This window comes from Vulpes lagopus, chromosome 19 (assembly GCF_018345385.1).
Source record: "Vulpes lagopus strain Blue_001 chromosome 19, ASM1834538v1, whole genome shotgun sequence".
Lineage (NCBI taxonomy): Eukaryota > Metazoa > Chordata > Mammalia > Carnivora > Canidae > Vulpes > Vulpes lagopus.
Genome location: NC_054842.1, coordinates 19,344,234 through 19,371,911, shown reverse-complemented (window position 1 = coordinate 19,371,911; position 27,678 = coordinate 19,344,234). Strand labels below are relative to the sequence as shown.

Genomic DNA, 27,678 nt, shown 5'->3' with positions numbered 1-27,678 from the left:
ACACACACAAATGATAAGTATGTGAAGTGAAAGAGCTTAATGATGTTAATAATTTTACAGTGTGTACACATATTAAATCATTAGGCTAGACACCCTAAAAAAAATCATACTGTGTATAACTTAAGTTTATTCAAATTTCATCAGTCATACCTCAATAAATTTGGGGGACAAAAATATACCAAGGATGAAAGACAGTTGAAATTTTAGACATTTGTATAATTCTCACATTAATATCTTATTCCCAAATTTGGCAAAACTTGAGAACTTGGATTTGTGTCAAGTGTTTTAAGTATAAGGCAGGAACCATACCTAGGTCTTCCACGGTTGTATCCTGTGTAGGGCTCTCTATCCTTCATGCATATGTATTAGAATAAAAGATGGAAGGGAGGGATGGAGGCAGGAAGCCTACTTATATAGATTCTAAAGTTCCAAATAATCCTTAAGTTCTTCCTTATCAGGCCCTACTATAGTAATCTGAGCCCTGAACTGGTGCATCGTGGTTCCCTGTGTTGGGACCCGTGGTGTGTGTGGCCAGCATGTCCCTGGCTTGTAATGAACACTCAGATGAGAAAGTGAATGAATTGTGTCTTCGGTGGCTTGTAAATAGTGTCTGGAGAATAGTAGGTACCCCATTTTTTGTAGACTAACTGAATAGTAAATTGAAGCTAAGGGTCTTTCTAATGTTACGGAAATAATTTCTACATTTTTTACACTTCTTTCTAGTAACAATGGGATCTGCAGGAAGCAATAGTTAACCAAGTATCTAAGGCTAGTCCTGGAATCTTTGAACCGTTCCTGCACCTAAAACAGCAGTCGTCTCTCTCTTTGTCTCCATTATTTTCAGTGAATGCTCCATTTGCCTCTAGCAGTTTGTAGCTTGCAGGGGAGTCAGAGCATTTCTGTTGGACGATAGAAATGGACAACAGAAATGAAATGGAGATAGCCAGAGACTTCCGAAGGACAAAGTCCCAAACTATGCTCTAGTTTGGTGGCACCAAGAGGTATAAGAAGAGGAAAGATGCCAGGTGTTTCTAGGAAATCAGTGGTCTAAAAGCATGAGTAAGCACAGTTCGAGTGCATCCCTGCAAAAGCAACTTTCCCAACTGTTTGATGGAGGAGAGTCTTAAACTTCAAAGCTGGAAAGAGAGAGTGAGAGTTTGTCATTTATAGATATGTCCCTGAGCTTTCTGGCCCCTTCTCTGCTCTTCCCAAATGAACAAAATCGAGAAAGAATTGGGATCCAAGGTAGGGGACAGGAATGTTGATCAGAAGGCCCTTCCAGGAGAGACGGTGAGGTAAGTATTCTTTTCTGGAAGGTTTAAGTTAATGGACAGCCTGTTGGCTCCCTTCCAGACATTCAGAGCCAGAGGAACCTCCCTCTAGGGGAGGGTACTGTTTCTGTGTGTTCATTGTTTGGGGCTCTGTTTGTGTTTAACTGTCAAAACGACTTCAGTGTTGCTACTTCTACAATGTACGCTTTGGCTTACATACCAAAGAATCAGAACAATCAGACTTGACTGAGTGGTTTTTCTGATTTATTAGTTTTTTCCTAAAACCTATGAAATTTTTATAAAATACGTGCTGTGAATATTTGGAAAATAAAATTCATTGTCATGGACTCAGATCAATAATTACTTCAGTAAATGACAAGTGTATTATTACTAGGTTCAGCCACACTAGTGAAGCTTCTGAAGTTCTTTAGGTTCAATATTACTCTAAATAGGATTTAATGTGGCTTTTTTCTTAAAATGTTTTAATGAACTGGAACTATAAAGGACAGTTCTAAATGCAGTTGAATTATGAACATGACTAAGTATTTTATTATACATTGGAAAATGCCTTGATCAGATTTAATATCGATTAGACCTAGCTGTTCAATAGCTTGGATAAATATGCATTTCTTTTTATTAGAAATCTATCATATCCAGGGCATAGGCCAACATGTTGGCTTTGTAAATCATGTAGTCTGCCCAACCTTTTAGACTGTAGACCAGAAAGAGGCTTTTATAAATCCACCATTCCTGGGCCAGATGAGAAATTAGGGGAAACAGAGGGTCAGGAAAGGAATGGAGAGAAGTCTATTGTGCCTTTTGGTTCTGAGCATCCCCTGGAAAATATCCAGGGGCCTGTGTGACTTTCCTCTGTATTCCTTTTCAAAAGAGAGAGGGAAAAATCAATATAGGAATTCTCCTAGTCTGTTCCCTAAGTTAATAGAGACTGAACAACCACAAGTTAATTGTAGAGTAATTCTAGAATATATTGGAGACTTTGGTATTCCACATGGCAGCGTTCTCCTGCCTTGGTTGGTATCGAGGTTTTATCAGAATAGTAATCAAGTTTTGCTGGTGGTTAATATGTGGCTCAATTATAGCAGATGTCTATAATGTATAAATAAATAGCACATATTTTGGGACTGCTTACTAATTTCTTAACTGATGAGATGTACACTCAGCCACTGCTGTTCTGGCTCAGGAGTGCTTCTTTTCTAAGACCCAGCAGGGAGAATCTGCCTCATTAACTTATTGCGTGCCCAAATTTTTCTCCAAATTCATTTGTAGCATATCATTGGACCACTCTTGTCACCAAGAACATCAGGGTCTCATGTGGCAAATGATAATATTATTCTAAGTTCTCCTCCATTTTCAAAGACTTCTGGAGGAATTTCAGCCTTGAGCTTTACAGATTACTTACTGAAAAGATCCTGGGAGTTATTGCTATCCATTGGGTAATTAGGTAGTTCCAAGGAAAATAATAAAACTATTTTGTGCCTGGGAGATTAGAATGGCACACGGTGACTCATATTAGTCAGCTGAGTAATTATGTAATTACAAAAGAAGGGGAAGAAAACCCTTCAGATTGTTTTTCCTAAGAGGCCCTTTTGGAAGCTTTCCAGCCCATCAGGTACTTATGTAATTAGGTCGGGGGTGCAATCCATAAGGAAAGGCTGGTTGGGGTGGGGGGGGAGGGATTCATTAAAAAAAAATGTTTATGTTTATGTAAAAGAACCTGCTAGAAGAAGAGAAAGGAGTTTGCAAAAAAATTCACTCAGTTTTCATACCATATGTAAAGTAGCATAACAAAACATCAAAGAGTTTCATATTTGAGACCATGTGTATGTGGGTAAAATACAATGAAGGGCTGTGGTTTATTTTGGAGAAATCATCACTGTTTATTAAGCCTATGCTGGGTCCTTTTTTCTAATCATTCAATATAATGGCTCTTTTGTTTGCCCTATTTTTGTAGATAAGTAAACGGAGAGGCTCAGAGAATTTAAATCTAGGTCCTTTGGGTTCCAATCCCTGCTCTTCCCACTGCACCATGCTTTCTACTAGCATTTCTGAACTGATTTATGCAGGTTGTTCTGTTCATAAAGATTAGCAAGATCATTGTTTATTTCATCCCTTTGCTTTGTATAAGTATTGTCTCCATAGTGAAAAACACAGGATTGAAAAACAGTTCAGTTGGTGATTTGGGCCATCCAAATTACCATTTTGTATTTCCTACATGTTTTATCTAAATAGCTGTACATTGTAGAATACTTTATACAAAGTAGCTCCACCCAACCCTCCAGTGTATAATATCCCAATTCAGTGCATCCAACTTTCCCATGTTAATGCATGTCAGTAAAAGCAGAATGTTGATATTTTGAAGGAATGTATTGTTATGATGTCAAAGGGCTTACTTCATTGTACAAGTTTTGCTTATACACATTCACTCAAGTTGTTAAAAAATGTTTATAATGGTGTCTACATTTCTGAAACATCGTGTATGTGCTGATTAATCTTTATGGTGGCAGTGAACTAGTGGATTCTCCTGCCAGACACTTGCTCTCAGATTTCTTCATTCTTTATCTGATTGTTTTACTTCATCCAGCCATGCTTTCATGGTTTTATAGGACAAAAAAGATCTGCAGAGAAAGAAATTCAGGCTGCTGCTTTTTAGTTCAGTAATGATATAATTGTCCCTGGTACAGAAATATAACCAGGCATATTTTTTCAGCTGATTTGGAGAAGTCTTGTGGACCAGGCCAGTTTGGGGTAGCTCAGAACAAGAGTGGGGCTCTTCAGGAGTGCCTGTGGAATCCCTGAGATCCCAGGAACTGAGAGAAAGGAACTAGGTTTGGAAGGGCAGGCTGAGGCTCATCAAAAGACCTATCCTTCTGCCAATTCTAGATAAATTTGTCATCTTCCACTACAGACTCTAGCATTCATATGATTTGATTGAGAATTGTCAAAGTTCTGCCAAATATTGATGTAGAGTTTCAAGAATTTCAGCATTGACATTGGAATATGTACAGTTCACACCAGCAATTTTTTCTTGCTTATTTCCATCACTCTGACCCTTCTTTTTTCCAATTTAGATGCTTGTCATGAAAAAGCTAGGAGACTTTCCAGGATAGGCTGTGAGATTCATGAATGCAAGATTGCATACTTTCAACATTTTAGCTCTGTAGGCATATTTAAATAGCATACTTCTTGTATAGTGTTAAGAATTAAAATATGTTATCTTAGCTTACCATCTTCATATTGGTTGAACTTCCAGATAGAAGCAGATGCTGGGCTATGGGTGATTTCCTGTAAAATTAATGAAATTTCAGATATTTAATAGGAGCCATCTAATTTCCTGAATCTATTTATTTGATAATATTTTGGCACTATGAATTAAAAAAAAAACTGCAGCTCCTTCCCTCAAGTACCTCAATGTCTAGTAAAAGGGGAAGGCATGTAAAGAGGTAATTGGCTGTGTGTGATATAATGAATAATCAAGCAAACAGGAAGGGGGCACCATTAATTATTTGAGGAGGAAAGTTTCAAAGAAGAAGGAGCATTTGCTCTGAATTTTTAAAACTATTTAGGTGTTTTCTAGGTAGGTGAGGAAAAGTTGCTTTTCCAACTCTTTGAAAAGCATATGCCAAGCTTACGTAAGAAAGTATGGCTAGCTAGTCTCTAGAATCACAGTTTCATGTAGCAGCATTTAGATGGCAGGTTGAGATGACTGTGGAAGAATCAAGCCTGGAAAGCTCTGCCTCCGCCCACTCTTAGACTGTGATTATGGAAAGGGATCTTGGAGGTGGCATGTTTGCCACCAGAGGGTTAGCTTTCTTTGAACACATGAGACACATTTCATTCCTTAACAACTAATGCCATCATGATATGGTCAATATTTTACACAAGAGATAATCTCACAAATGGAACCCTTGATTTAATACTTTTTAAATAAACCTTTACTTGTCAAAAGGCTCATGATTTCAGAAATATTAAAATTACATCGTTACACTTGAGTTAAGTGATGTCATTTTGAAAGAAAAGTATCACATGTATTCAAGAAGCCAAGTAGTTCTCTAAACCTAACAAAATACAGCAATTCCATGATCTACCATTTTCCAGCAGAGATTCCTAATCTCTTGAGGCTACCATTTCCAACTTTTCAGCAGTTTTCTTTGATTCTCTTCTAATATTTCTAATTTAACTGTTCACATTTTGTGTTGTGGTTATTCTAAAGGAGCGGTCATTTTCTGACACACAACTATAGAAGATAAAGGTTTAACTCTTTGCCATTGGTGTGCTCACTGTTTATTATAGTTATATCATGCTTTTGATCAGTTTTCAGTATTGTGCGTATGATTGTGCAAGTGTTGCTTGTAGATGTCCTTTGCTATGATTGCATTTTCTTTTGTTATATGAATTGATTTGGTTCTTGATGACCGTCTGCTCCTCTTTGACTCAGTCCACAGTTAAATGTTGTATTTCTCTGTGGTTTACTAAGTTTCCCATATAGTTTTCAGTTACTGATTTTTTTTTTATGTGTTTCGCCTGCTATTGTCCCCTCTCCCATTCTCTTTGACCTATGGATTGATGCCATTGAGGAGCAGGTAAAGATGAATGTGTATCTTTGATATGCCATGTTAAACAAAAGTGGAGTAGCACTTTCTATGTGGGGCTACAGAAAAGGAAGGAGTAGAATTTTACATGAAAATGTCTAATCCTTACAGAGGAAAAACAGGTGTTGAGATAGTGCAAAGTTTAAACTATTTGTCAGAAATATTAAGACACAGATGAAGTACATGTATGGGGGAGGAATAGAAAGGTATAATTGTTATGAACATTCTGTTTGTAAATGTAGGAGAGAGGGAGTATTTGCAGCAATAAGACTGAGGGTTATAAGGAAAGAAAAAAGCTTGCAAATACTTTCAAAGAACTGTCTCAAGATGCCTCATACCAGAAATCATAGTAGAGTCCAGCTTCCTTGAATTTTTAAGGGCATATAAATATGAGAAGCACAAGAGGAAGATAAGGATATTTGCAAAAATAAAGTCATATAAATCCTTGAATTAGTAAAGAAAAAGGTTTTATTGTTAATAGAGCTTTGTTTGGTCACTAACCTGTTGAAAACTAATCTTACATTCAATTCAGTCAATATTTTAAAAGATATTAATGCATTAGTGAGTGTGAGCTATCAGTTAATAGATACCTTGAGTAAGTTATAGCTCAGAAAAGTTGATGAGGCAAGTGTATAAATAAAATAGTGCAAGATCAACAAACCTAAGTAGAGAGGGGAAGGGAGAGAAGGAAACCGGATTGAGTTAAGAATTTATGAAATGAGAAACTACCTTTACACTTGAAGAAGGTAACATCATAACGGCTCTGAAATACACAATTTTTTAGCCTCCCTCCATCCCCCAAAATGGTGGGAAATGAATTCTATTTGAAGAGTTAAAATGCATGATGATGTAAGGGCTTGATGCCTTACCATGTCCTTACATGGAGGACAACTGGTAGTGAACTTGGACAAAACCCTCAGGTTGATGTTTCAAAAAAGTTGGTTAAGAGACTCATGAGATATACTGATACCAAATTGCAAACAGATTTTATCAGGGTTTTGGTGGCATCATCCATCTTCTTTCACCTATGGGTTCTTAGCATTTTGACAAAAAGAAATAAAAACCAGACAGATTAGGTACCAACAGAATTGCCAATAAAGCTGGCATGGAGGGGATCCCTGGATGGCTCAGTGGTTTGGCATCTGCCTTAGGCCCAGGGCATAGCCCTGGAGTCTCAGGATCGAGTCCTGCGTCAGGCTTCCTGCATGGAGTCTGCTTCTCCCTCTGCCTGTGTCTCTGCCTCTCTCTCTCTCTCTCATGAATAAATAAATAAAGTCTTAAAAAAAAAAGCTGGCATGGAGGAATGTAGTATGGAAAAGAACGGAGTCAGACTTTGTAAATTTTGCCCATTTGGTCCCAACAGAACATGTAGATAACTACAAGCCTCTGGACTCAAAGGTGGAATTAGTTGAAGAAGGGAAAATAGGGACCTGTCATAACAGACCACTGCCAAGCTCAGCTACATCACATATACACAATGATCTTTATCCCAGTCGGTTTTTTTTTCTTTATCCCAGTCTTAACCAGGGTTTGCAGGATATGAATATTCTCTCCAAAGCTTCTCTCTTCTGGAAGAGGGACTGTAAGTGAGATTCCTTCTTTAGAAATGTGATGTGGAAAATTAAATGTGTCCACCAACACATTGACTGCTAAGTTGGAGAATTTATGTCGAGTTAGTCGTGCATGGTGAGCCACCACAAACTTTGGATTATGATACAAGAGTGGTAGAGCTACACTGTAGGAAGAAAAACCAAGCAATTGTGTAAGTAAAATATTTTAGGATACAATGGAAAGAGAAGCAGGATGAGAAGATATGATGCTGAGATAGGAGCAGTAGCAATAAAAGGAAGGGGAAAATGTAGAGCAGCACACTGACAGGGGCTGTAGAAAAGTGAGTCCAAAGTTGAGGAAGGGGATAGAAAGAGCACTCTAGGACATTTGGAAGCATGGAGCAAAAGGACTCCATTCCATTCATTGAAACGTAGAAGTTATTAGAAGCAGAAACTGCAGAGGAAATGCGTTGTTTGGGGATCATAATTTCAACTTATCAATTGGCCAACTATAGGAAATGGTCCAAGGGAATGAATGCTGGAAATGTGGATTGAACTTCAGAAAGAATGTGGCAGCTGAAAGAGTCTGCAATGAAAGTAAAGAGCATGGGTAGATCATTCATCCTACTGTTTAATTTAGCTGCCTCCTTCCAATGCACCACCATCCAATTCAAAGCTTTTATCAGTGAAAAAAGTGATGTGCTGATTTACATATTGGCATATACACCTTTTCTCATCATCTGCTATCCCTTTTAATAGTTCTGATCACATAACCAAACTTTTAAGTTAGCTAAGGTAGGCCACTTAATTTCCCTGTGCCTGTCTCATGGAAGAGACGAGGATAGTGATAGCACCTATCCCAAAGGGTGGTTGTAAGAATCAGATGAGTTAATATTTGTAAAGTGCTTAGAACAGTGTCTGGTATGTGGTTAGTCCAATAAAGGTGCTGTGGCTCCTCATTCATGAGCTTTTGTTGTTGATGAAGTGATTGAGGACTGTGATAATCAGTAAAATACACAGCATTATTGGGCATACTGTGAACACGCAGTCAATGCTCATTATAGTGAATCTCAGGTTGACAGAGAATCATCAACACTATGTTTCTGATGCTTGACCTGTGGCGCAATTTGCCACACATCACAAAGCTAATCAGTAAAACATTCTTAAGATTGAGGTATATGTCTTGTGACTTCAGATTGATGCCTTTTCTCACAAAAAAACTGTTACCTTACAAATCTTGCTAATTTAGCCCCCCAAAATGTATTTGGCATTCATGCTACATGCCCGTTATAAAATACCCTGCTTATTGTAGATATTTAGAGACCCAAGCTAATGGAGGCTCTACTTCAGTATATGCCTCCATGATCACTCCAGAAGGGGAGAGAAAGGGGGCTTCCATTCTCATTTTATTGGCCAAAGCTAACTGGCCACACCTAGCTAACACTGGACAGAAGAAGTGGAATCTGCCCTTATATCCAGAGGAGATGCATATCAGACTATTCGTAAAAGTCATAATTATTATCACAATACGTGACATACACAGGATGCAAACTATTTTGTCTGATTGTAGAAGCTTTACTCTTTTTTTTAAAGGCTGATTTATTTATTTAAAAGGAAGAGAATACTTAGAAGCTTGTAGAAGCTTTATTCTTGACCAGCATACTAAAAACTGCCTCCCAAATCCTCTTGTAGGCCCATTAAAACTCGTTTTTGAGATATAAAAAAGTACAGTTGCCAGATATTGCAAATAAGAATCTACAGCACTGAGGCAAATTGGAATTTCAGATATTTTTGTATAAGTATGCCCATGCAATATTTGAGACATATTTATTTATACTCAGTTTTTATTTATCTGGAATTCAAATGTGTTTCTTAATTTTTGTCATGATGGCTTTGCTTTTTTTTAAATTGAAGTATAATTAACATTGTTATATTAGTTTAAGGTGTATACATAATGATTTAGCAGTTCTATACATTATTCAGCACTCATGACAATAAATGAGTCACCATGTGTCACCAATGTTATTATCATCTTCTTGACTATATTCCCTATGCTGTACTTTTCATCTCTGTAGCTTATTTTGTAACTGGAAGTTTGTACCTCTTAATCCCCTTTATGTGTTTCGTCCATGCCCCCATACCCCTGCCCTCTGGCAGCCACTAGTTCTCTGTGTTTAGGGGTCTGGGTTTTTTGTTTTGTTTTGTTTTTCTTTTTTTCTTTTTCATTTTTTAAATTTTTTCTTAAGTTCCACATATAAGTGAAATCATATGGTATTTATCTTCCTGTCTGATTTTTTTTCTTCTCATAATATCATTTAGGTTAAATCATATTGTTGCAAGTGGCAAAATCTCATTCTTTTTTATGGCTGAATAATATTCCATTGTGTGTATATACCACATCTTTATCCATTTAACTATTGATAGACACTTAGGATGCTTCCATGTCTTGGCTATTGTAAAGAATGCTGCAATAAATATACAGGGGGCAAATATCTTTTCAAATTAGTGTTTTGGGGATTTTATTGTCTAAGTATCCAGTAGTAGGGACACCTGGGTGGCTCAGCAGTTAAGCATCTGCATTCAGTTCAGGGCATGATCCTGGATACCCAGGATCAAGTCCCACATCAGACTCCCTGCATGGAGCCTGCTTCTCCCTCTCCCTGTGTCTCTGCCTCTCTCCCTGTGTCTCTCAGGAATAAATAAATAAAATCTTAAAATAAATAAATATCCAGTAGTAGAATTAATGGATCATATGGCACTTCTATTTTTAATATTTTGAGGAACCTCCATACACTTTTCCACAGTGACTGCACCAGTTTGCATTCCCAGCAACAGTGCACGAGAGTTCTTTTTTCTCCACATTCTCACCAACACTTGTGATTTCTTATCTTTTTTAATTTAGCCATTTTGACAGTAGTTTTGGGAGTAGTTTTAATGCTCTCCATCTAGAAAAAAATATATAAACCAGTGAGTTCTTGGGCATGACAAGAAAAAAGAAGCCAGGATTAGTGAGGATGGGGCCACAATTAAGATGTGAAATAGTCATGTATTTTTAAAGAAAAAAATGTAGGCCTTGGAGATGTTGAGGAAAAGTACTGGGCAGAAGCAAGGAGATTGTCCTGCCTCTATGTTGCCTGACTCAATTTTTAATGCTTGTTTATAATTTGGGGGTATTTCTACTTAATTGGGCTATGAGTTCAAAGCAGAACATCAAAAGTAATTAAAATTGGAAAGTATCTGGGGCACCTGAGTGATATCTGACTTTTGATTTTGCCTCAGGTCATGGTCTGGGGATGTGGAATGGAGCCCCCCAGGGGGCTCAGTGCCCAGCACAGAGACTACTTGAAATTCTGTGGCTCCTTCTACCCCTCCCCCACTTTCTTGCTACAAATAAATAAATAAATGGGTAGATAGATATCCTTTAAAATTGGAAAGTAGCCACAATAAGGAAAGGCAAAAAGAACTAAAGCAGGCTGGGGGAAGATGTGAGAGTTCTGAAGCAAAAGAAGGCACATATAACCTGTCAGCAACAGCACCCCTGGGCCACTTGGGAGTATTGCTTATGACAGAGTTTGGTGGTGACAAGCCTACTGGGAAACCATGATGAAAGCATCCCCCTACACACACACACACACACAGGTGTACACGTAAGAACTTAAGGTAAGGGTCAGATGACACCCTTGGGTCTAGTTCCTGAACATTCTGTGGGTTATATGGAAAGACACCAGAGACATATCCAAAACTCTTACCAGCTCTTGAATATATAAGTTATGAAATGAAAAGGAGTCCCTTTATACTGTCACACTGGGTGTCTTGTTCTTACAAGCTGCCACAGCTTCGCCCCCCTCTGCCCTGTAGCAACGGAATTACTCAAACCTTTCTTTCCCTCTCAAATGATTGTAAGCTTTCTTGGGCTAAGGAGGTGGTTCCCATCCTTACATGTATTTATCCTTATCCTTAGGTATTTGTATTTGCTTTATTCCATATCCTTATCCATCCTCATTCTTCATCCAAATGCAGTTTCCTTTGCTTTAGCAGGCACATGGTAAGCACTTCCTGAACTGAACTAAATCTTTGACAGCAGACTGTAAGAGCCAAATACAGAGCATTGTTCTGGCATCCCAGCTCAGAGCCCCCTTCAGGAAAGTCTGATGTCCTTTCCTCTAGGAACCTGTGATCCCTGGAGGGAAGTGTCTGCAACATTCTTGAGAATGACTTGCAAGCCAATAAAAAGAAATCCCATATCAATAAATAAAGCCCCCGTGTTGTGTCCCCCAATGTTGATGGAGTACTGATAGGTCAGTGGGTTTGGAGGTCCCTTTGCTTTCGACATTAGGTAAAAACTTCCAAAGCTTCTGCGGAAGAGTTCAGTCAAATAGGGCACCGGGGCAAGGTTAGAGTTTGTGGGTAAGGGCCCTATCTCTCTCCCTCACTGACCCTACAGACCCTCAAGCACTCTGATCCATGAAGTGCCTGCCTGTAATCATCTTTTGAAATGTGAACTTCGGAAAGAAAAACTGACGAAATGCTAGGATGCTATGATCCTGCATGTTGCCCCAAAATGAACTGGAGCTCCTACTGGGAGTTTTGTGCACCATTGCCCTTGTCTTGCCCTTGTCTTGCCCTTGAGGAGTTCTCAGTTTAGTGGGGGCTGTGTGGGACCCACATGGACGCAGCACCAGTACAACTTGATCAGGGCTGGCATCTGTGGAGAGACCAAGGCAAATGGATCAAACTTATGTGGGAGGAAGTAATGTGGATTCATGTGGCTAACAAGAGAGAGACAAGCCTCTTACCCCAAGTACTCATTAATCCCCCCTCCCCCCCGCCCCATTACTTTATTTATTCATTCAGACTTCTTTGACAAGGGACACAGCTAAGCATTGCATGAAATATAGATGAATGGCTTGTCATTTGTTACCTTGAGAAGCTGATAGTTTAGTGAAGGAGAGAGATATGTGAAAACCTCTAATCAGTAAGAAGAGATGGAGTCTAGAAGAGGCAATGAGGAACCTAGCAAGGAACCACTTGTTTTCTTTTACCTGAGGAGATCCCAGAGTCTCTCTGGATCTGGTGGGCTGCCATGGGAACCCTCAGCTCACTTCCTGGTGTATTTGGATATGTGGGCTGAATGCTACTTCAGGCAGAGGGCACAGGATTAAAAAGACAAAGGAGTTAGAAATCTCAGGTGTGTGAGTGACTTTCTCCTATCACTTGCCTCTGGGGTGGAGTGGGAGAGAATAGAAGAGGGCAGTGGTGGTAATGAGAAATCTGGAGAAGTAGGAGGGGCTGTATGTGCTAAAGAGACTCTGGCAAATGGGCTGTGGGGGGCAAACTGTGTCTGCTTAGCTATTTTGCCAAAGGGCAGCTCTGCTTAGGAATCTGAAAAGAAAACTGAGATTATTTATGTGCTACCACTGGCAATACGTCGGAGGCCAAGAGGAACGGAGAGTTATTGAGCTAGTTCAAAGCAATCTCGATTATTGAAAATGAATGAAATTGAATTCCACTTCCTACAGAGTCATTTATTGAGAGACAAAAGCAATTAATATTGAAAATAAAATAATTGTGAACTTCTGAACTAAATTACCATGCAGATATAATGTACTGTCTCATCAGTCTTTAAATACTTCATGTATTAGAAAATTGTAACACCAGTCTCTGAACTGGGGTCCTCAACATCATTAGCATTTATTCGCTCTGCTTTTGCCAGAGAGCAATTTTCAAGAGTCACAAATTAAAAGCCAAAGTTTCAGAAGTGTTATTCCAAATGTAAGCTTCACAACCATGTTGAGGTATTGGATTTCAGTTTGTAAATTAATGCTGGCTTTTGGTATATTAAATACAAAACAACAACAGCAACAAAAAAACCCCACAAACACAAAATCTGAACAACCCTGAACTTGTAAGGTGTACCCACAGTTAGTTAACAGTCATTTTGGGATATCACTGAAAATTTGGCATTGTCACATGGTACATACTGCCAAGTACCATGGATGCATTTGATGGATGATGCTGTCGTGACCTCAAGCATCTTGTGTCACTGAGTTATATACCGAGGGCCCTTAAGAACTGACAGTACCATATATGTACAGAGATGGCACATATACTATAAGTCACACAAGGTCCAACTGGAGCCACTGTTTTGGGAGAATAGTATAGGGTCTTGACAAGAACTGGTCACCCATTTTTCTTATTCGTCCCGGCTCAGGGAAATGAGCTGTCCTAGGTAGGCTTCTCCCAGCACAGCTGATGAGGATTGGGGAATATATTTAGGAAGAGCTGGAACAGAGCGGGACTGGAAAAAAGAAGCAGCCAACAAAGGGACAGTATCAGAAAAAGTCTCCAAAGAGGAAGTTAGGTCCTATCTTGCTAGGCAGCTCTGGAACAAGTGTGGGACATACCCCAGAGTTCTAATCACCAGGAGCACTCCATTGGCATATTTATACTTCTTGTATCTGATGATCAGCCCACAAAATTATAGGTGCTGCCTGCTGATGTGAAAGCACACGAGGAAACTGGTCTGAACAAGGATGGGAAGGGATGTGAGGGGATGTGCACAGTGCCCTGAAAGAGTATGCCACACTAGCCATGGATATATGACCAAATATCCCTGTTTCCCATTAAATACTGTGAGAAGAGAGTTTCATCTTCATCTCAGACTGTGGTGAGAGTAAAGAACTCACTGTCATCCAGGGAAACAAGCCCCAAAACTTGGCAATTGTCTTTGATTCAGAGCCTGACATGCAGGGAGAAGCTTCACGGGAGCCAGGAGATTGATTTCCTGCTGGTAGCAGGCTGGTGGCAGAGGGTTGACACATGCTAGGCCCTCTCATTTAGGAAAACAAACCAAGAGAGGTGAAGTAGATACTATAATTTCGAAAAAAGCTTCCACAAACTTGGGGATGGGATGGCAGGGAAGAGGAATGCCTCTGAATAGCCAGAGATAGGCTCATCTAGAAAGGAATTGATATTCGGCCATCAAGAGTACTGGCTCAAAAATACATTAGAGTGCACAATTAGACCTATAGCCACTAGTTTGCAAATTCAAATGTCTAAAATAAATGGTCTTAATATGGGTGTAACTATGGTTTGGACATTGATAGAAAACTTTCCAGAATATAGAAACCAGGCATAAAAAGCAAAAACTATCAAACCCTCTAGAGTCCTGCCACCTGTTTAAAAGTTGGGAGCATCCATTACTCTGACAGAGTAATAGATGCTCTTAGTATCCATTGTAATGAAATCTTTAGTATATGCCTAACACTTGTTTATTCATTTAATAATGACATATATCTCAGGGAAAATAAACCTTTATCATGGTTGAGGGTTTTGCCATCAGCATGATTCTTTTAATTATTCCACAAAATATGGTGTTGTCTTTTAAAGACAAAATGCTGTCTCAGTGCAGAGCTTCTGTTAATCCTCAGGATTTCCTTAATGGCCAATAACCCGCTAAAGTCCATGTAAATCAATTACTAGGCCTGGAGGTAAACCACACCATCAGTGTATAAGCCTTTGTTGTTAGATCTGCACCAGGTTGTATTTCATAATGGCATTCTCAAGTGTTTATCCAACATACCAGGACAGTTTTGGGTTTCCATAGTGATTTACCCTCAATTATCAGGCAGGTCACTAAAATGTTAGCTTCTAACCTTAAAGCTTATGAGCTAGTCTGAATGATTCCACTGTTACATTTAAGCTTTGCAAGTGTTTTGGCCAGAGACTTCTGTGCTTATTGCATTCAACACACACACTAGGTCCTATTGACCGTTACAAACCAGTTGGGGATAGACGTTTCAGGAATGCTTTGCAGTAAGCACTCTTGTGTGATCAGGACTTGAAGTAAGATATTCCATTGTTAAGGGACTTAGGGTTACCATCATAATCTTTCCAGTTGTGTTTGAGAATAGGAGTTGGCTCTTGATAGCCCAATTACTTTTCCCCCCAATTAAAATTTAAAACAAAAATATTTATCCTGGAGACTGAATTTTAAATCTCGACTCTTTTAGAAAAATCATAAGCAAAAATAAGTATGAAAATAAAGCCTCAGTCTAGGTTGGCTTGCCTCACTGCCTGGATTTGCCAGAGAATTGAGTAGTTTTCCACTTCAGTTTTTGCTTTGAAGACTTGGCATAGGAGAGGCTTACTCATTCACGGACCCTATGGGATGAGAGCAGCTTCAAAGGAAAAATGAGAAGGACTTCTTTTGTTTCAGCTTCTTCATCTTGGAATTATATTTGTGCATGCTTTTATATTTTAAGAAGATGATGAACTTTTGTTTCAGACTCACTGGAGGAAGACTAGTCCAAATGATGGAGAAAGCTGAACTGTCAATTATTTTAAAAAAGAAAGAATATTTTTACTGTGAACCATACTTTTATTGTGGAGCTTGACCAATACAGACCTTTTAGAAGAGCTCTGAAACAGAATCACTGCTTAGCTAAGAATAGTTTCTGTAGAATTGGTTTAAAAACATGTTGCTTTGGAAGCCTGTCTTTATAGGTGATATAAAGATACACTTCTGAACAATCAGAATGTATCAATCAATATGTATAGTTTTTTTTAACTAAACTCTTTCTTGATATCACCCAAGCTAATGCTTAATCATGCACTTTCACTTTGTTCAGGTTGTAAAAAAATGGCTTTCAGCATGAACTTCCTGCCCATTAACTTTCACCTAAATGGCACTAGGGTGCCATTTGGTTAATTATATTTGGAGTTCAAAGCTTTGATTATGGCTGATTTATCAGATGTAATCTTTTAAAGGCATAAAATTAAATAATAGGCAGTACATGTAAGGAAGATTAACTTTTCCTAAATCATCAAGATTGATGGTCTTGTTTTTCACAAATATGCTGGATGCTGATATAGTATACTTTGCTTTTGTGTGTTAGGTTATGTAAGCTCCAAGTGGTTAAGTTCTGGGAATATTGTGCCAACCTATGGGTCCCAGGAACAAACTGAACCAGTCTAAGGACTTTTGATTTTAAGATGTTATAAAGCTTAAGTAGCTTTGTTCTTTTATCTAGTCCCACTGAACTACTTAATGAGATCTGTGCTAAATGAAGCAAAAAGATAAAACTAGAGCTTGGATGGACACAAAACCAAGTAAAGGCAAATAAGCACGATTGTTATCATTTGTTTTAAAAAAGAGTAAGCAAACAAAAAACTTAGAAATTAAAGATCTGGGGTCCCTGGATGGCTCAGCGGTTAAGTGCCTGCCTTCAGCCCAGGGCGTGGTCCTGGAGTCCCAGGATCGAGTCCTACATTGGGCTCCCTGGATGGAGCCTGCTTCTCTCTCTGCCAATGTCTCTGCCTCTCTCTTTCTGGGTCTCATGAATAAATGTTTTTTAAATTTTTATTTATTTATGATAGTCACAGAGAGAGAGAAAGAGGCAGAGACACAGGCAGAGGGAGAAGCAGGCTCCATGCACCGGGAGCCCAACGTGGGATTCCATCCCAGGTCTCCAGGATCGCGCCCTGGGCCAAAGGCAGGCGCTAAACTGCTGCGCCACCCAGGGAGCCCTCTCATGAATAAATTAATAAAATCTTAAAAAAAAAAAAAAAAAAGAGAGAAAGACCTCAGAGAATGAGAGGGATGTGAAGGGATTGATGATATTATTGCTCATTATCACTAGTTTTCATTTTCTTCAATACAAAGAAAAAATTCAGTTGATTATGCACCAGATCAAAGTTATTAGATTCAGTAGAAAGGAAACACATACTGAATCCTTGAAATGACCAACTCCTTGAAGGTCTGATTATATAGCTAGGCATAATCTAGACATTTAAGTTATTTTTATAACTATAATTTACTACTCCTAAATAATTCTTACGGTAAACATAATATGTGATCCATGCAGTAATCTTGAAAATTACCAAAAGATCTACCTATAAATCTTTCAACAAGAGGTAACCAGAATTCACATTTTGGCAGGTATCCACCCAGTCACTTTCTAACATGTGTAAATATTTATACATACGTATTTTTATAAGAAATAGAATGCTACTATACATTATTTTACAGCCGTTTTCTACTTTTTAGAATGAACACTTCCCCATGATCTTTTATATTGCTTTACATTATAATTTTAATGTCCACATGGTACTTCATTACATCGTTGCATCTCACTTGCACTCACCCAGCCAGTATTTACTTACATTTAAGTTTCCAGGTTTTTATTTCTCTAAATAATGGGATGCCTGTCCTTTTCCTTACCTTTCATTATTTCCTCAGGGCATACTCCTAAAAATGGAATTTCATGGTTAAACTCTTAAGGCTTTGGATATATGCTTAACAATATCCCCTCAAAGGATCATACTGATGCATATACTTCACTAGCTGGAAATGTGTCCCCTCTCTCCATATATCGCTTGAACTGGATTCTTGTTTTGATTTTTAACTTTTTGTCATTGAAGCAGTCACAAAATGACTGTGAGATTGTCTACTTTTATCTTATGTGATATTTAAATATATGTTTAATGACTTAGGATTTGTAATGTTGTTTTAAAATAAAACTATAAACAAAATCTAATTTAGAGGAAATGGGATCTGAGCATTCTGAGGACAAAGTTCAAGGTGATGATCTTTACAAAAGCAAGTCAACAAATTACAAATAAGAACATAAATATAATGGGAACAAAAAAAGAAGTCCTGCTTAGAGAAAACAAGTTTGAAATCAGGGTAGAGAATCTTTATCCCCAAGAATTATAATTTGTTTTGTAATCTGATGAGAAATTTACTTCTAGATGGAGTTTTGAAAATATGATGGTATCTTAGAATTCCTGTGACTATTCTCTTTAAAGAGATTATAGTGAAAAAATCTGAGAAGTGTAAATGGTCTGTGAAGACTATATTCTAACAAAAATAGTAAATAGGCTCTCCTGCAAACATCTCTGCTTATGACTGGTAGTTATCGAAATTAAATGATACTAAGAAAATTGAGTTGCCATGTTAAATACAGTGATAGAATGTTAGAATTAAAAGGAATTTGAAAGATTGTCTAACCCAGCTCCTTATTTTACAGATGAAATAGAGTACTGCAGAGATGATGTGATTTGCCCAAGGAGCCATACCTGGTGAGTAAGGAAAGAAGAAATAAATAAATTTAATCAGTAAACATGATAAATGTCCTGGGTGTAGATAGAGAAGAACTAGATTTGGGTTTCCATTACTAGCTGTGGGGAAAAAGCAGAAATTTTGTACAGACATGAACATAGATGAAGCATTTGGGCAAGGAAGAATTGACCAAATTTACTGTTACCCTAGCAAGTCAAAGACTTGCATCACACAGATCCTCTTAAAATTCATGTTTTCAGATGTTTAGCAAAGCTTGGCTAGGCATGACTGTGCTAGAATGGTCCTGAGATACCTCAAGAAAAGATTAACATCCTTGGCATGGAACTTTGCAATAAAGGAAACACTATAGTTTAATTCATAGTGATTTAAGAAGATGGAAGATTCTTGAGAGGAGAAATCTAATTATGGTGAAAATAAAATTTCATTTGCCCATCATTTCCTCCATTATTCATTAGAAAGATAAGTATGTACAAGGAAGAGCAAAGAGAAACATGAAAGTGTACTGGGGAAAAAATAAGGAATTGATGTAATGAATGCTATTTAACTATGAACTTCTCATATTGTGATCATATTTTAACTTAATCTTCAAGTGAACCTATTCGGTAAATTCAATTGGTTATTTTAAAAACAGAATTCCTATAGCAGTTCCAAATAACTTCATTGCTTTTTCTAATTCATTTGGAATTTAATGCATTTTTTAATGACCTAATAACTTTGTTTTCTTCTCTAGTTGGTAGAGTTATTTAATGCATTTCTTAATGACTTTAATAACTTTGTTTTCTTCTCTACTTGATGGAGTTACATATTCTAGTTATAAACTTTAAGATTTGAACACAGCTTTCTTCTGCTTTATTTTGTTGTTGCTTTTTCTTATTAGGAGCCAGCTCCTTTCATCCAAATTTAAATGTAAACTGGAATAATTCTAATACTGCAGTTTCACACCAATATATTGATCTCTTTCATTTTATATTCCTGAGAGCAAAGCATTTTATACTTATTAAAGATTATTACTGATGATTATGGCACATAATTTAGAGAAAAAAGTTAAAATGACTCAAGCTGATATAATGTTCATTTGTGAGAATAAGTATGTGAATAAAGTCAAAACATTTTAGAAAATGAACTTCTCCAACTTGATAATCACAGTATATGTTATAATGAAACTGAAATAATTAAGACGTTTTGGCACTGGCTTTTGAGTAAAGGAGATTGGTGGAACAGTCTAGAATGAAATCTGAAATATAGGAATTTCATGTAGGATAGAAGTGATATTTCAACTTAGTAGGAGAAATGACAAAAGGGTGAAGTAGTGAAGAGAAAAACAGACAACATAAAAATATAAAATATCTTTACAACAAAAGACAAAGCTAAAAATATAAAATATCTTTACAACAAAAGACAAAGCTAAAGCATTTTTGTCAACAAATAGGGAACATACACATGTAGACACATCCGTAAAAATAGGATAAACAATTCAGTCGGAATATAGATAAATAATATGAATTGGATATTGCCCAAAGAAATATCAATGGCCAATAAACAAAATGGAAAAAAAAGGACACAAGGATACTAATACTTAAATATATATATATATATATAAAGTGTATTTTTATTTTAGACTGACAAAATGTATGCTTAATAACTTAAAACATCAAGCAATGGGGAGACCATAGGAACATGTCCACTGCCTTTCATTGTAGATGGAAATGTGAAGTGAAACAACTTTTCTTGGAGTGAAATTGGCCACTATCTACTAAAATTCCAGTAATAGGTATCCTAACACTCAACTGTCTAATTTCTTAGAAAATTACTCTTAGAGATTACTCAAGTTCCAAAGGTAGATGTTCAAGATGTTCATTGTGCTTTGTTTGTAATAAGAAAAAAAAATAAAATAGAAGACTTGCTAAATAAATCATGATGCCTCAAAATACAGAAATAATCTGTAGTTTTTATGAAAATGCAGTAAATTGACATCAGATGACATGAATAATTTGTTGATGGTGATAAATACTATATACATTGCATAATCTTGTTTGATTAAAATAGTACCTTGTAATTTAAAAAGTACTTGTCTCTGGGTATGGAATTGGAGAAGTAGGTAGGTTACTTATTCATTCAATTATATATAGTTGACACACAGTATATTAATTTCAGGTGTACAACTTAGTGATTTGACACGTTTATGCATTATGTTTACCAGAAGTATAGCTATACATGTCCCACTGTATTGTTATTACAGCATTATTGACCGTATTCCTCATGCTGTGCTTTTTTATTCCCATGATATACTCATTCCATAATGGAGGACTGTATCTCCTTCTTCTTTTCACCTCTTCTGCCCAACTCCACCCTCCCCTCTGACAAACATCATTTTAATTTTCTGTATTTATAGTTCTGATTCTGCTTTCTGTTCACTTTTTTTAAATTCCATTTGTGAATGGAATCATATGGTATTTGTCTTTCTCAGTCTGACTTGTTTCACTTAGCATAATAACCTCTAGGTCCAAGATGTTGACTCAGAAAGCAAGACCTCATCCTTTCTATGGCCGTATTAATATTCCATTGTGTGTATGTGTATACATACATATCACCTTTTCTTTATTCATCTATATTGATAAAAAAGAGGTTAAACTGTCAATATTTGCAGACCACATGATACTACACATAGAAAATCCTAAGGATTCCATCAGAAAACTATTAGAAGTAATAAATTCATTGAAGTGGCAGGATACAAAATTAATATCCAGAAACCAGTAGGATTTCTAAACACAGTGAAGTTGCAGAAAGAGAAATTTTTAATAATACCATTTACAATTGAGTCAAAAAGTATAAAATACCTAGGAATAAATTTAACCAACGAGGTGAAAGACCTTATTTGAAAACTAGAAAAAACTGATGAAAGAAATTGAGGATGACAGAAATGGAAAGAGATTTCGCACTCATGGATTGGAAGAATTAACACTGTCAAAATGTACATATTACCCAAAGCTATCTACAGATTCAGTACAATCTCTCTGAAAACGGCAAGGGTGTTTTTTGCAAAACTAGAACAAGTAACACTAAAATTTGTATGGAATTACAGAAGACCCAAACAGCCAAAGGGATCCTGAGAAAAAAGAACAAAGCTGGAGGTATTACAATCCCAGGTTTTAAGATATACTGCAAAGCTGTAGTAATCAAAACAGTATGGTACTGGCACAAAATAGACACATAGATCAGTGGAACAGGATAGAGACCCCAGAAATAAATCCACATATAATCAATCTATAGCAAAGAAGACAAGAATGTACAGTGAGAAAAAGACAATGAAACTGGACTACTTTCTGACACCATACACAAAATAAACTCAAAATATATTAAGACTTAGACATGAGACCTGAAACCATAAAAATCCTAGAAGAGAAAACAGGCAGTAATTTCTCTGATACCAGCTTTAGCACTGTTTTTCTAGATATATCTCCTAAGGCAAGGGGAAACAAAGCAAAAATAAACTGTTGGGACTACATCAAAGTAGAAAGCTTTTGCACAGCAAAGGAAACCATCAACAAAACAAAAAGACAACCTACCGAATGGGAGAAGATATTTGCAAATAATATATCCTATAAAGGGTTAATATCTGAAATATTTAAAGGTCTCACACAATACAACACCAAAAAAGCAAACAGTCTGATTAAAAAGTGGGCGGAGGACCTGAATAAACATTTTTCCAAAGAAGACATACAGATGGCCAACAGACACATGTAAAGATGCCCAGTATCACTCATTATCTGGTAAATACAAGTCAAAACCATGATGAGATATCTGCTCATGCCGGTTAGAATGCCTAAAATCAAGGAGACAAGAAACAAGTATTGGTGAGGATGTGGAGAAAAAGGAACCCTTTTCCCTTTAGGTGGGAATATAAATTGGTGCAGCCACTGTGGAAAACAGTATGGAGATTTTTCCAAAAGAAACTTTTTAAATTAAAAATATAAATGCCGTCTGATCCAATAATTCCACTATTGAGTATTTACCCAGGGAAAATGAGAGCACTAATTCAAAAAGATAAATATGCACCTGTAAATGCACTTGTTTATTGCAGCATTATTTATAATAGCTAAGACCTAGAAGCAACCTAAGTGTCTGTCAATAGGTTATTATCTTACTGTCTGTTTTTAATATGTATGTATTCTGGTTAAAGATGCTTTTAAATGTTTTATATTTTTCAAATGAAATATATAATTAACATATAAGCATGGAAAATAACAAAAAAGTGAATGTAGAACAATAAAAATAATGGGTACCGAATCTATTTTAGTCTTGTGGTAACTCACTGCATAATTACAGTTTTTGTTTTTTTAAGATTTTTATTTATTTGCGAGAGAGAAGCAAGAGACAGAGCATGGGCAGGAGGAGGGGCAGAGGGAGAAGCAGACTCCTCACTGAGCAGGGAGCCCAAGGTAGGGCTCGATCCCAGGACCCTAAAATTTTGACCTGAGCCAAAAGCAGACGCTTAACTGAATGAGCCACCCAGAAGCCCCCCAAATTATGTTTTGATACATAACATAAAATGAGTTATCTTCACTAAAATGTATAATTTCAAGAGATTTTACCCTTAGGTATATACCCAAGGAAAATGAAAATATGGCTGCACAAAATTTCTTTATACATGTTTATGAGCATTGTTCATAATTAGCCAAAATATGGAGACCACTCAGGTTTTCAGTGATGATAATGGATAGATGTGGTACATCCATACAATGGACTATTAGAATAATAAGAAGTAAGGTACCAATGCATGCCATAATCTGAATAAACCCTGAAAACAGTATGTTACATGAAAGAAGCCAGTCATAAAAGAACACATGTAGGATTTAATTTATGTGAAATGTCTAGAATATGTAGATATAGAGACAGCAAGTAGATTATTGGTTGCCTGGTGCTGAGGCTAGAAGTAGTAAGAGAAGGAGCTACTGCTAATGTGTGTGCGCTTTTTCGGGGGAAAGATAAAATTGTTGTAAAAGTAGGTCCTGGTGATGGCTGCACAACTTTGAACATATTAGAAACACTGAACTGTGCACTTCATATAGGTGAACTTTATGGTCTATGGATTATCCTAATAATGACTTTTCAAAATACCTAACTTCCCTTGGATATTTTAGACAATTTCTGAGATCCTTTCTCAGAGTAATAAAGATTAAGAATAATGGAGTGTTTCAGTAATCTGCAGTTGAGTCTGAAAGGTAACATAACCTTTTAATAGCCACAGAAGATTTCCCAGAAGCTGGGATCACACAGTGGTTGTACCAGCCATAAGTTAAGCCCTACAGCAAGGAAAGTATTTTATGCCCCTTCCAGTTCTCCTCCAAAACTTCTGATTCTCTTGATAAGAGAGGCTATTTGATGGCATTTCATCTGCTGTGGCCCTTTTTAACAAAGACCAGTCCTGACTCTCGGAGCTAACCTCAGATCACACCATCTAACCAGGACTCAATTAAATTGTTTCCATGCTTTTTATTTTTTATCTTCTACATGAGGTCCGTGAAGCTGATTTATGGCTTTTGGAAGATTATAACCATCCATCTTAAACACATTTATTCAAGTAAAAAACGAGTGTGCTAACCTAAAGAGAAATAATGAAAGTTGTTGACCAAAAAAGGCAAAATGTGTGCTAATGGAATCAGCTTACCTAAAGTTTGAGGAACAATTTAAAGACTAAGCAGTCATAAAATCTTGGAGTCTAAAGATGTCTGTAGATGATTGAGTTCAAGATATTTGTTTTATAAATGAGGTAACACAGACCCTGGCAAGTTAGGGACTTACACAGGTTCACATTTTCAGACCAGGCCTCAAGATAAGAAAAGTGCTGGTAACTAAGACAAGGTCTCAGAAGAAGGTTTGGGTTGGGTGAGCTGAAGCAATGTTGTTAACTCCTCCATGCTTTAGCGATGCTCAGTTAGGGAACGCTGTGATTACCAAATTCCAGGTTACAACTGTCTCCCGATTTCTAGTTGCAGTTGGGTGTTTGTGAACTTTTGTTGTCAGAGGCAGCCACAGAACTACAGAGGGAGGGGGGTTATGAAAGCCAGTGGGGAGGAAGGGCAGGCCTATCTTGCCTTTTTGTAAATGCCAAAGCTAATTTCAATGATTGCTTTAGCGATATAATGATAACCAAGATTAAAGCAAGCAGGAATCCACTTTAGGATATGAGAGCTGGAATTGTAGATTTCATTATAAGATTGGCATTTCAACAAAATAGTAATATAATGGCAATGGATTTCCATTTTTTCTCCATTTCTATTGAAATATTATCTCATAAATATACTTTGATACAAAAGAGATCTCTCAATTTCACGAGAGCCCTATTTTATTCTTATGCTGACTTATCCCTAAAATATCTTTTTGATGTACAGCTTCAATATTCTTTCCAATGTCCATGGCATCAGCAATCAAAAATGGCATTAGTTTTAGTTTTTTTTCACATATAGTTGTAGGTTATCCAAAAAAAGAAAAGAAGAAGAAGAAGAAGAAGAAAGGGCTCCTGCTTAGTGCTCACTGAAACATCCTTCTGTTATTATCAAGAGATGTTTCTGGTTAATGCAGCTAATTCTTCCAAGAGGAGGAAAAAAAAAAAACCATCCATGAAAGGAGGCAACCTTGCCCACTACTATTCTAAAATGTATGTAAGGTATACAGGGAGGGAAGGAATACTTTTTTTTTTTTTTACATATTAGTATTTCTTGTATTAAAGGAAAGGTCGTGTTTTCCCAGATTCTGTTTAAGAGATGGGAGTTGTGAGACCATGCAACTGGATTCCAGAGTTCTGAATCTCTCTATCCTGCTATGCTTATAGGTCCACATAGTTAACTGCAGACCACATCCACAGGGGTCAGCCTTCCCAGGCCCCAGGAATGAAATCTTTCACCCACCAAAACTGTTAACTTATAATATAAGGGTACTGATCAATGAGGATCATTTAGTTGGAGAAAGTAATAAATCGGTTAAGTATGCTTGATTTTAAGTACCATTCTGGAACCTCACTTTACTTTTAATTTTTTCTCCCTTCTGGAGTTACTCTGACATTCTTATAAAGTTTTTGTTAGGATGTCACTTATGAAAACCCCTTGCAAATAATCTGACATTCACCTGTTTGCATATACCTCCTATCTACATCAAATACTACTTCACAGAAACCTTAGCTTTTTGGCATTAGAGAATTAATCATTGGGTTAATAACCATGCTTTTTCTCTAGATGGTCCATTTAAAAAAAAAAAGATGAATGCTTTGTTACACAAAGAATGTGTTAAATTACAGCAAAAACATAAATGAACCTTTGAAGTAGATAAACAGCACTAGCTGGGGTTGATAGTGTTACACTGATTCTAGCATTATAGAAGTATTTTCACTAGGCATGCCACATATTCTGATCAATTTCTGTTGCTATACCTATGATCAATTAACAACCATGACCAACATATAGACATGAATATGATTGTTTCAGCCAAAGCATGACCAGAATTCCTGGCTACTTTCCCTATCATGGTGGATAGAAAATAAAAGTCCCTTAAATAAATGTGTAGTTAGGTAATATTCAGTACCATACCTGAGGCTCTAGGTTGTGAATGTCCTGTATAAATCAGCCACATATGTGAAAAATAATGCCAAGGCTGGCTCATGGATGAAAGACATTGGTAGCTTGACCCAGGAGGAGGAGGAAACTACTGTTATTTGGTACAGCTCATGGTATCCACACTTTGGCCTTTGAGATTGCTCTGTAGAATCCCTCCCTCTAAACAATAAAGGAAACATTTTTTTTTATTTTTAAGATTTTACTTATTTATTCATGAGAGACACACAGAGAGAGGCAGAGACATAGGCAGAGGGAGAAGAAGTTTCCCTGCGGTGAGCCTAATGTGGGACTCGATCCCAGGACCGTGAGATCACAACCTGACCCAAAGGCAGACACTCAACTGCTGAGCCATCCAGGCATCCCAGGAAACATTTTTTTTAAGGAATAATTTTTAAAAGGAAGAAATTGGTACTGCTTTCCTCTATGATCCATTAACTAGTCTGGCAATGTGCTCTACCCGCCACCCCCACCCGAACACAAGGATGAAAAAGTTGGACAGTGCCAGCTATAGAATAAACATTTTTTTTCTAAATGACCCACAGCTCCCTCATTACTGTGATGTCTAAAGAAGCTGCTGCCTTTTCATTTTAATGTGAGAGACATAATTTTCTTGTTGTTTTCCAAGGCTGTCAGATAATAGACAAATTGCCTTTGATAAAACATGCTTTCAATTTCTCCAGTGTAATAATTCAATTTTCATTTTCATAAGGGATTGTTTATTTTGATGGCTTGAATTGGTTGACTAGGATGTCAGTGTCTAGTGCTCATCAGTAAAGATTGTAGTGTGAGTTATAATTCAGGAGAGCATATGTTACTCTCAAATTTATTATGTACAAATGCTTTTCTGTGTTTAATTCTTGAAAATCAGGAGTGACAACTCATTTGAAGAAATAATTTCTCTTGGTCTGTTTCTCTCTAAAAGTCACTTAGACACAAAGACAATTTGTGCAACTATTTATTCAAGAATTTGCACAGTGCTGTTTATTGAAGAGAAATGGGTTCTAACTCCTGGAAATTTCAACTCCTATAATTCCTGCAAATGGCTCATGTTCCTCTTCTTTACGTCACTACCCTGATTGTGTGTATGGACATACATACCTTTCTCTCTTGCTGTATCAATACATAAAGCAGACCTCAAAAGAACTTCAGTTTAAAGAGAAATAAATAAAAGTAGTATATATACATTGTAGAAAATTCTAATATCAGAAAAATGTTAAAATCATCTATTAAATCCTTGTTTGCTTCTTTGTCCCCATCTTATTTAAATCTCTTATAATTAAGAGATTAACATCTGAAAAGTTCTTCTGTTAACTATCTTATCTTATCCAGTCATGTATTCATTGTGCTAAGGCAGAGGAACCCAGCACCTTAGTATGATGCTATGCCATCCTTCCCCTAAGCCCTGCCCTAATTCCAGTCAACAGCTGAGCAAATAGTGAACCCCTAACACACACCAGACACTATGTTCAACATTGAGGACACACAGGTGAATAATTCATAGGTCCTAACTAGCAGATATAGATAGACATGAATGTGTTGAGGAAGTGCCCTAGC

General features: G+C 37.0%; 1 long non-coding RNA gene across 1 annotated transcript in view; it reads left to right on the top strand.

Annotated features, from left to right (window-relative positions):
- The window catches only part of LOC121478796, a 333,544-nt gene that overhangs the window by 197,236 nt on the left and 108,630 nt on the right, over positions 1-27,678 (top strand). Inside the window, exon 3 of the long non-coding RNA XR_005984587.1 lies at positions 18,462-18,513. This is a non-coding gene — a long non-coding RNA (uncharacterized LOC121478796). The remainder of the gene's footprint in view (positions 1-18,461; positions 18,514-27,678) is intronic.